Source organism: Zeugodacus cucurbitae, chromosome 2 (assembly GCF_028554725.1).
Source record: "Zeugodacus cucurbitae isolate PBARC_wt_2022May chromosome 2, idZeuCucr1.2, whole genome shotgun sequence".
Classification (NCBI taxonomy): Eukaryota; Metazoa; Arthropoda; class Insecta; order Diptera; family Tephritidae; genus Zeugodacus; species Zeugodacus cucurbitae.
Genome location: NC_071667.1, coordinates 1,247,246 through 1,256,789, shown reverse-complemented (window position 1 = coordinate 1,256,789; position 9,544 = coordinate 1,247,246).

The following is a 9,544-nucleotide window of genomic DNA, read 5'->3' as shown; positions in this document are numbered from 1 at the left end:
ATACATGTGTCTTCCTACACATCGCTTATTGACTTGCGAAAACATCTGCCGCGGCTATAAAAGTGTTTGGGATAATGAAAATAAGAATTTCATCGAAATCAAACTCAACCCACCGCGCTATGTGTCAATCAGGTTTGTGCTTAATGTATATGCTCATCCTTCATATAGGGTGTAATCATTGAAAGTTACTGTATAAAAGTCAAGAAGCGGAAGACTGTTGTTTATATCAAAAGTAATCTCCGCAAACAAAATGTGTTTGCGTTGCTTCAAGCTGGAAGTTTTTATCAAGCATATCATCAGGGAGCATTGCGTATCACTGCTCCTCCGACTATTTACAGCAACGTATGCCTTTCTAACCGCATCCGCGCTTCAATCTTCAAACTTGAACTGCTGATTGTTCGCCCATAAGTAATTAACCATATACTTATGTAATTATCGCGGTAAACTCATTTATTGTGAGTTTTAATTAAAATCTGGTAAATTCGATGTTATGTGTGTGAGAAATAAAGTTACAAAAATTCGGAAATTTTCCTAAATATACGAAATATTCATGATATTGAAGAAAAGTTAACCACCCTTGCAATTTGCTTTAATTACTCGCTTTGCATTTATTCAACTGATGATTTGTAAATTCGCTGGAACTTTATTTAGAATTTATTTAGAATTTATATTTGCTAAAATAAACTCAATCGGAATACAATTGGATCAACTCAAAAAACAACAGCTTGATGTACGAGAACTCCATTTACCCAATTGCTGTCTGTTTCAAAATGTTTAGCTATTCCTATTTTCTCGTCAATTGCACATAGTCTGGATATAACACCAAACTGTATTCTGCGGCTGTCATAAAACTGCCACACACACTTACTCCTGCACATATGCTATGCATATGCTATCGCTGAGTTGGCAATTGGCGAACAAACCAATGAAATTGGGAAAATCCGCAGCACAACACCACATATATACATTAGTACATATCGATCCATATGTTAGTGTATTCATAATATGATATTACATATGTATATTAAGTGTAGGAAGTGAAAGAAAAATGCGCTTCTCTCTAACAGCTTGCCTACAGTCAATTAGCTTACAGTAGTATTAGAGAGATGATGTCAAAAAAGCAATTTCGGCAATTATAAGCTGACATAATTTGTTATTTTGCTACGTCCACATGTCGTATACGCAACATTTCGATGCCCAGCATGCACATTCTCGTTTTGTGCCTGCAAATGGACAACGCTAAGCCGACCAACTTAACGGATTAACGCGTTTATTATTTAGTGGCATTTATTGTGGGTTAAGCTTTAAGCTAAAAAAATTATTTGCAATAAAATATTTCACGGAAATGAAAATGAACCATCCGGTGAATTCTCCGAGAACTAAAGCAGCTCGCAGAACTGCGTACAATTGTCCCTGGACGAATTAAGTTGAATCCATATTTGAAGTAAGTCTTTACAACCGACAAAATAAATGCTGATATTCATTATCATCAAATAGTTTAAACTTGAAATTGAACTTGAAACTAGAGATTTTTTTATAATTCACTCACCTTAGGAGTGTTAGAACTAAACCAAAATCCACTAGGCCCTTTGTATACTCTAAGCACCTTTTTAAAGCCCTCTCAATGTGGCACACCTTCAGTGAGTAATGAAAACTTAGAGAAATGTCGAAACGTTTACTTTAAAAGTATATGGCGAGGCAATGAAAACTGCCAAGCCCTTGCCCTTGCCCATAAATGAGAGTATTTTACGAGCATGCACACTGCTACTTATATATGTGCATATGTATGTCGCAGTTAACATGCCCTGACACTTCTCAATTGCGCGTCGCAGAAGTCACGACCTCACCCCTGTTTCAACATCAAAGTGTCAACCCGGTGACACTCCATTATCGTGTTCTGCAAAGCAATGATAAGTGAGTGTCAGTATGCGGCAGTCAATTTCTTAAAAGGTGAATAGTTACTTGGCGGAAAATTGCTCTGGCGTCTGCAGTTTCTTGGAAAAGGCAGGCATGTGAGTGAAGACATCAGGGTCGAGGTAAAACCAGTTCACATATGAACACAAAGCCTTGGCCTATAAGCAGTGCAAGACATATTAACTTAAATAAAACGAATAATTCCAGAGAAATGAACTTATTTACAATTGGTTCGGTTCTGTAACTGAAGCTCTTCTCCAGTCAAGTGACTTCCTTTGCATCTAGTCTCGAACTTGTGCCCAAAGACACCAATTTCAATGGAACCTCTCTGTCTGAGCGACGCCACTAATTTGACCTTGAGTGACGATGCAATTCTATCTCTAGATTTTTCCTGTGTATACATCGTTATTTGCCGCTTCGACACTGACCCACATGTCCTGTGGTGGAATTGTTGTTGTTCTACCAGCACATCTGCTGACAACACGAAAATGGCTTTTCAACTCGCGACATATGAGTTGTCGACTGCCGCTGCACAAAAGTAGCGCCACATGCATGCAACTTAATGCAAGGAGATTTAGTTATTGCCTTTTAGTTGCGAAACTTACTTTCATTTCTGTTCTCTTCCGGCTTTTTATTTTGCTTAGTTTTGCAACTGCGCGTGAATAACGGCAACTATTCTTTACGTCTCTGCGCCTAAGCTTAGTAAGGGCACACAAAAGAATTCGTAATAACAAAAGGAATACGTTTTATCGCTCACGATGGTGGATTGTTAGCGAAACTTATGCTGAGCGGATATTTCCGCCACTTCTACACTTCCAGCATAAGTAAATAGAATGCGAGAAGGGAGAAAATCGAATATATGTACTTGTTTGTGTGGCTTTGATGGAAAAAGAGGGAGAGAAAATTAAAAAATCTCGACAACGATATTCGACTGCTTCATACACATAATATCTATGCTTGTACAAATTAAATATTTATTTTAAACCATGAGCTCTTTTTTACTCTTTTTATTACTTCTTAAGAACAAAAGTTGAAATAAATGTTTAGAAATTCCTTTTGCACTTTAATTAATAAATCTGGTGCAGTTGTACATCTATCAATTTGCATACGAAATAGAAAAAGCTACAAAACACAGGACAGACACAGTTGGAAGCGACGCGTGTGTTTTAAAAATTGGGCTCTATATAATCAATTACTTCAGGTAGATCAACTATGTTTTGATGAAATTCTTCCTATAAGGCCTTCTGAGACCTCAGAATCCTTTCCCATTAAACAAATAAAAACAACAGCAACCTATTTACCGCACTGCCTGAGGTAATTATTAACAATTATTAAACCTAATTAAAATTCGAAGATAAACGATTAATCAACTACATTTAGAGTAATTCTTGGCGTTTAAACGTTATTAGCAAATTTCCGCATACACATTTCCTCGGCGAAGAATATCTTAAGCCAGCTTATATCTTATGCGCTTAATATTGTCTGCCACGCATTTTCTTAAAAAAATCCCATAAAATTAATAAACTTTGCTCGAATTGTTTTTGTTTTTAATACGAAAATTCTCTTGAAAACTGCGAGAGTAATAAATTGTGCGCAAACTTATTAAAATTTCAATTTATGACATGATCAGCAAAGAATTTTGTAATTAGTCGCAGCAACTTGACTAAGCGTTAATGGCAGCCGCAAGCCGCGGTTGGCGGGAAGCCGGCAAGACTGGGCGCCCGTGGGCTGTTGGGTAAACACAAACAATCGGCAAAGATTAACGGCAGTTTCATAAATTAAAAGTCTAAGAGCAGCATGCCCGCAGCGCCCGGAACGGGTTGGATTATTTAGTGCTGCGCCATCAAAATGGCAAAATTTCGCAGCATGGCAGCAATACCCAAAATCCAAGCGAAAATATTTACATAAAATGTCTCCGAAATTATTTGTCAAATTGTTAATGTGTGATAAATGGCCACGCAAATTTGTTAGTTAAATTACGAAATCATTTATCGAAACTTGGTGCCGCGAACACGAACTTGTTTGTAGCGCTTCAATTGTAGAAAGTGAGTGACAAATACAAAGTCTAAGAGATGGAATTAAGTAGGCAAAAGAAAACAAAAATGTTCTTAGAAACGCTTTTTCATTTCCATTAACGACCACTCTTTCCGTTCTCCGGAAATCTGTTCATCGAGTGTTGTTGTTATACTCATTGGTGCCTTGGCTCGAGTCTACATCACTAATCCCTTTCGCTTTGTCACGCATTGTTGCCAATTCATGATAACATTGTTGTCTCCTTTAACCTGTCCCTTTTGTAGATGCTTCTTCTTGGCGTTTTGTTATCACTTTTGTGCCAACAAATTCTTTGTGTCAAAGTGGCATGAAAACGGAAAAACTTTCAGTACAAGTGAAAGATCCAACGGAGTGCCGCTGAGTAATTTATGAGTTTAGGCAGAAATTGAAATTTACTTGCACGTAGCGGCAGGTCTACGAGAGCAAAATGACAAAAACGAATTAACGGTTTTTACAAAATTATTGAGAAGGAATTTTTTGCCGGGCGGAGATGAGATTATAAAAATAATAATATTTAACACTCTTACAGACTGTAGGTTTTATTTAAGCTCCTCCGACTAATTCATCCATTAATTTCTTTTCGATTTCCTTTAAACGCAGATCGAATGTCGAAAATGTGTGCGAAGTGTGTCTGCCACTGCCAAAACATTCATCGGGACGGCTTCATTTACGGACTTTAAACGTACAACGGACAAACGCACACACACATAAATCAGCAGGAAACCACCCAACATAGACAACGCCAGAGCGAGCATCAAAATATGGGTGGTACCGAAAACGAATCAACAACAACAAACAGTTACCACGTTTACATTAACAACAACAACGAAGGCTTCAGCAGCGAAATGGACACAATACCAGATCAGTTGATGAATTGCCACAAAAACCAGAAAATCCTAATAAATATCCTAGAAGTGTCTGGTGGACATGCAGGCTATCTCGTTGGCAGACAGGAGAGGTAGCGGCTCGGCATCGGGAGGGCCAACACACACGTACAAATGCTTGTAGATATGCGAGAAGGATTATGGATGCAGATCCAAACTTCGAACTGTGCGTGTGTGGATGTGTGCGGGTGTGCGCATTTGCGCAGTTAGACAGATCCCATGTAGTACGCCAGCCAAACCGAATGGTGTGCCGTTGTCAGGCTTTGGGAAAGTGTTCACTTACAGTTGACATTGTTAACAAAGAAATGCTTGCCTTGCATTGGTCATTTGGGTGAAGCAATACTTCATAGAAAATTTGTGAAAATCATGCCTCAGCAAAGTCCTGCCACACATGCTTGGATGGCTCGACTGCACCATGCTTCCGGGTATTCCGAGTATTGCTCTTAGTGTTGTGGGCTTATGAATACCGAAAGCGCATTTCATTGCAGTGCAATAAAATCAGGGTACAACACAAATATTGGTTTAATTGGTGAGAATGTTTATCTCATTAAGTTAGCATTTTGAGAGTTATTTACAAAAACAACCGCTGCTTCGATAAAATAGTTAATCATCACCGCTATTAGTGCTGGAATGCCAATCATAACTTTCCGTATCGCACACAGCGTCATCGCCGGAGCTCTTAACCTTGTCCTCACATACGAATATGGCATATGGGTTTATGTAAAGTGGATTTTGTGGATGCGTAGTTGAAGCGTGAACATTCGTTAACACGCTAGTGAAGCCTTTGCATTTCGCACAAATCACATCGGTTAAGGTGCTCGGGACAAATTGCTATGCACCAACGCGCTGTCGAGTGAGTAACCGAACGAACTTGTGGAACGAAAATAAGCGGAATCAACCAAACAGAACGCACAACTTTTGATTAATGATTTCCCAGCGATCGCTGAAGTGTATCAAACGAACCGTCACCAAGAAGAGATGAGGTGGTTGCTGGAGGCTACACAGAAAGTATTGCAATAGCTCCTAGAGAAGGGAGCCAGCAAGGTTAGCACTAATTTATGCTCACAAACCCCCTTGCAGGGAAAACTTGTGGAGCAGGGTCACCAGTGGAAAATCGATTATTTATTTTCAAATGTTGATTGGTAAAACAAGCAATTAAAATTTTAGTAAGTAATATATAAAAAAAAATAGAAAAGTTGTTTCATAGTACAAGGAAACGAGATAGTCGAGTTTTAAATTCGAAAACGCTGAAAAGTATCAACTCTCAGTTGAAACAGGCAAACGATGTTTCGAGAGTGAAGGAATCTTGTGATAATTCATAGTAACTTTGCCACCGTTATTTGGCTTATGAAAAGTAGAAACCTACGAAAACCAATGTTTTTTGAAACTTGAGCGCATTCCATAAGGGTATGATGAGGCGAATAATGTATGTTGGCAAAGGACTTATTCCATACTTTTTATATTCTCGCAACAAAAGTTGCTACGAGAGTATTATAATTTTGTTCACATAACGGTAGTTTGTAACACCGAAAACTAAAAGAGTTAAATATAGAGTCATATATACTAAAGTGATCAGGATGACGAGTAGATTTGAAATCCGGATGTCTGTCCGTCCGTCCGTCTGTCCGTCTGTGCAAGCTGTAACTTGAGTAAAAATTAAGATATCTTAATGAAACTTGGCACAAATATTCCTTGGCACCATAAGAAGGTTAAGTTCGAAAATGGGGGGAATCGGACGATTGCCACGCCCACAAAATGGCGAAAACCGAAAACACATAAAGTATCATAACTAAGCCATAGTGATCGCACTAGGAGGCGTATTTGGATGTAATTTTTTTGGGGAAGTGAGCGTGGCCCCGCCCACAAAACGGGTATTTGTATTTAACTTGCAAACAAATAAAGCTATATAAAGCAAACTTTCTGCACACACCATGAAAATAGTTGAAATCGGATAATAACCACGCCCACCTCCCATACAAAGGTTAGGTTGAAAATTACTAAAAGTGGGTTAACTAACTAACGAAAAACGTCAGAAACACTTAATTTTGCAGAAGAAGGGAGCTGTACTCAGATTTTTTACAAAATGGAAAATGGGCGTGGCATCGCCCACTTATGGGCGATTACCATTACCATATCTCAGGAACTACTAGACCGATTCGAATGAAATTCGGTATATAATATTTTCTTGACACCCTGATAACACGGACAAAATCGGTTCATAACCACGACAACTTCCCATATAACTCAATTTCGAATTCCATCTCATTCCTTCACTTTATGATGTAAACATAAGGAACCAATGAAGATAATGGAATAAAACTTTACACAAATAGTGCATATCATCTCTGGCTTCACTTGTGAAAAAATTGTCGACAACGGACCATAACTTTTCAAGACCCCACTTATCGAACATGTTGAACTCAGCGCCTAAGGATAAAGTTTAACCGAAAATATGAGTAAATCTCTCAGATAATTTAATGTAATTCAGAGGAAATTGTTTTCTTCTAATAGTGTGTCTCTGTTCCAAAAATTATTAAAATCGGGTCATAACATCTCCATATACCTCATTGTAGGTTTTTCAATAGTATCTTCTCCTAGCTCCCATATACCTAATTATAGGTTTTTCAAAAATACGGTGAGCTTTATTCCGCAAATATGTATTGGTTAATATGTGAGCTATCTTAGCAAAATTAAGTGAGCGTATAGTCTTGTATATAGAGTACCTTGCTGGTGAAAATTAATGAAATCGGCTCAGCAGTTACCTCAGCCCTCATATCTATATATGACGATTTTCGTAATTGTATTAAACTTTATTTCCGAATTAATGGCTAAATTTGTGTGCTATCTTAATAAAATTTCTTCAATAAATTGCGAGAGTATAAAATGTTCGGTTGCACCCGAACTTAGCCTTTCCTTACTTGTTTTATACTTATATTTGCAAAGCCATCAGCAAAAGCCATAAGGAAAATACAAATTAATGACTTCTTCATTAAGAACCATATTTGCACGGATTGTTGGTTAACTGCACCTACTTAGGTGCTTGAGAACCTTTTTAAACTTGCAAAATTTCGATATTTTTTCATTTGTCAAGAGTCAACTCAAAGCGCATTGGTTACTTATAGTTGGTTACCACGACGAAGGTTAAATTCGCACATACATATGTAAGCACTCGTGTAATATTAATATAATATTAAGTAGCGCATAAAACTGTACATATACTAAGGAGTTGACACAGAACACAAGTCCAAACTTGATGTTTCTCACTTGCTCAAAGAAGCCGCCGACTCACATCACAGCGTTTTCAAATGCATGCTGTATTAATTACGCGTTGCAATAATTGCACATATCACATAACATATATTTGCGATTTGATGGGATTTCCACTGAACTGTATTAATTTTGTTGCGCATGTGCTTTCTGCACAGGATATTCACAAGGAGAAAAATGTTCAAAACGGATGATTAAAAAGGACTTATTTGTAAAAATCGTGAAACGTGGTGCCTATATAATACAAATAATACATACTTAACCCCAAACTTCTATCTTTATTTAACTAGTGTTATACTCGTATGCATGTGAAAGAAGGCGTCATAGATCTGTGTGTGGAGCTAAATTTGCATATAAATTGTTTTCCTGAGATAACTTTGTAAACAAAGCATTGATTGCAAAGGAGGCATATAATTAGTTGAATGCTACGTACATATATCGCCTGCATCCACATAATTTGCATAATTAGAGATGAATATACTCTGGTGTTTGCTTATTTCCGCACAAAGTGTAGATATGTAAATGACTAAGGTAGAATTTGCGTGAAATCTTATGTAATCTCATACTCGTTATATGTATGTATTACCTTCAGAACACACATAAATTCCTATATTGCTCTCGCTTCTTCTACAAGCTGCAACAATATATATGTTCATCAAATAAAATTCAATTTATAGCTGTTTAGCTAATGCGATCATTGACAGTTTACACTCCTTTGTGATTTGCAAAAAATAAAAATGTCTGCTTTTTGCTCGAGGCTATCGCCTTTCAATTATATTGACGACATTATTATAACGGTAATAAGTTTAGCGCCACTATAAACGAAGCTAATAAACACAATAAAGAGTACATATTTCATGGCAACGGCACCCAATGTCTCCGTATTACATCTGTAAGTGTAGGTGTATGTTGGAGAAGATGGAGCAAAATAAATCCTGAAAACTGGGAAATAATGAAGTGAAAGCGTGGTGACTTAGTTGACGGCCATAATAAGCAGGAAGGAAATATAGGAAGTGCGGAAGCAGAAAACTAAGAAAATAAGCATTCGAGCACGCCTCAGTGCGCTCGAGAGGTCGCCGTTTGCCGGTGCATATCAGGCACTGGCTAAAATATCGCTCCCCTCCCGGCTCGTTGAGTGGCGTACGCAGCGCTGCATTGTTGTCGCTGAGCTTCCGTTGCTTGCTGTTAAATGAACTCCACTCCGCCGGTCCACTCTTGCAAAGTGTGGGTAACGAGTGGAGATTGCTTGGGTTCGAATAAATATACAATCAAAACAGATGATAGAGTTGAAGAAAGTTCGCTGTTGTTAAAATGTAAATTGAAACATTGTAAGCAAACCATAAAGAAAATAAATAAAATTAACGAAAATATGTAATGCAAAGAGATATGAAGATACATATTTCCATGTTAAGTTGTTATTCTTTTCT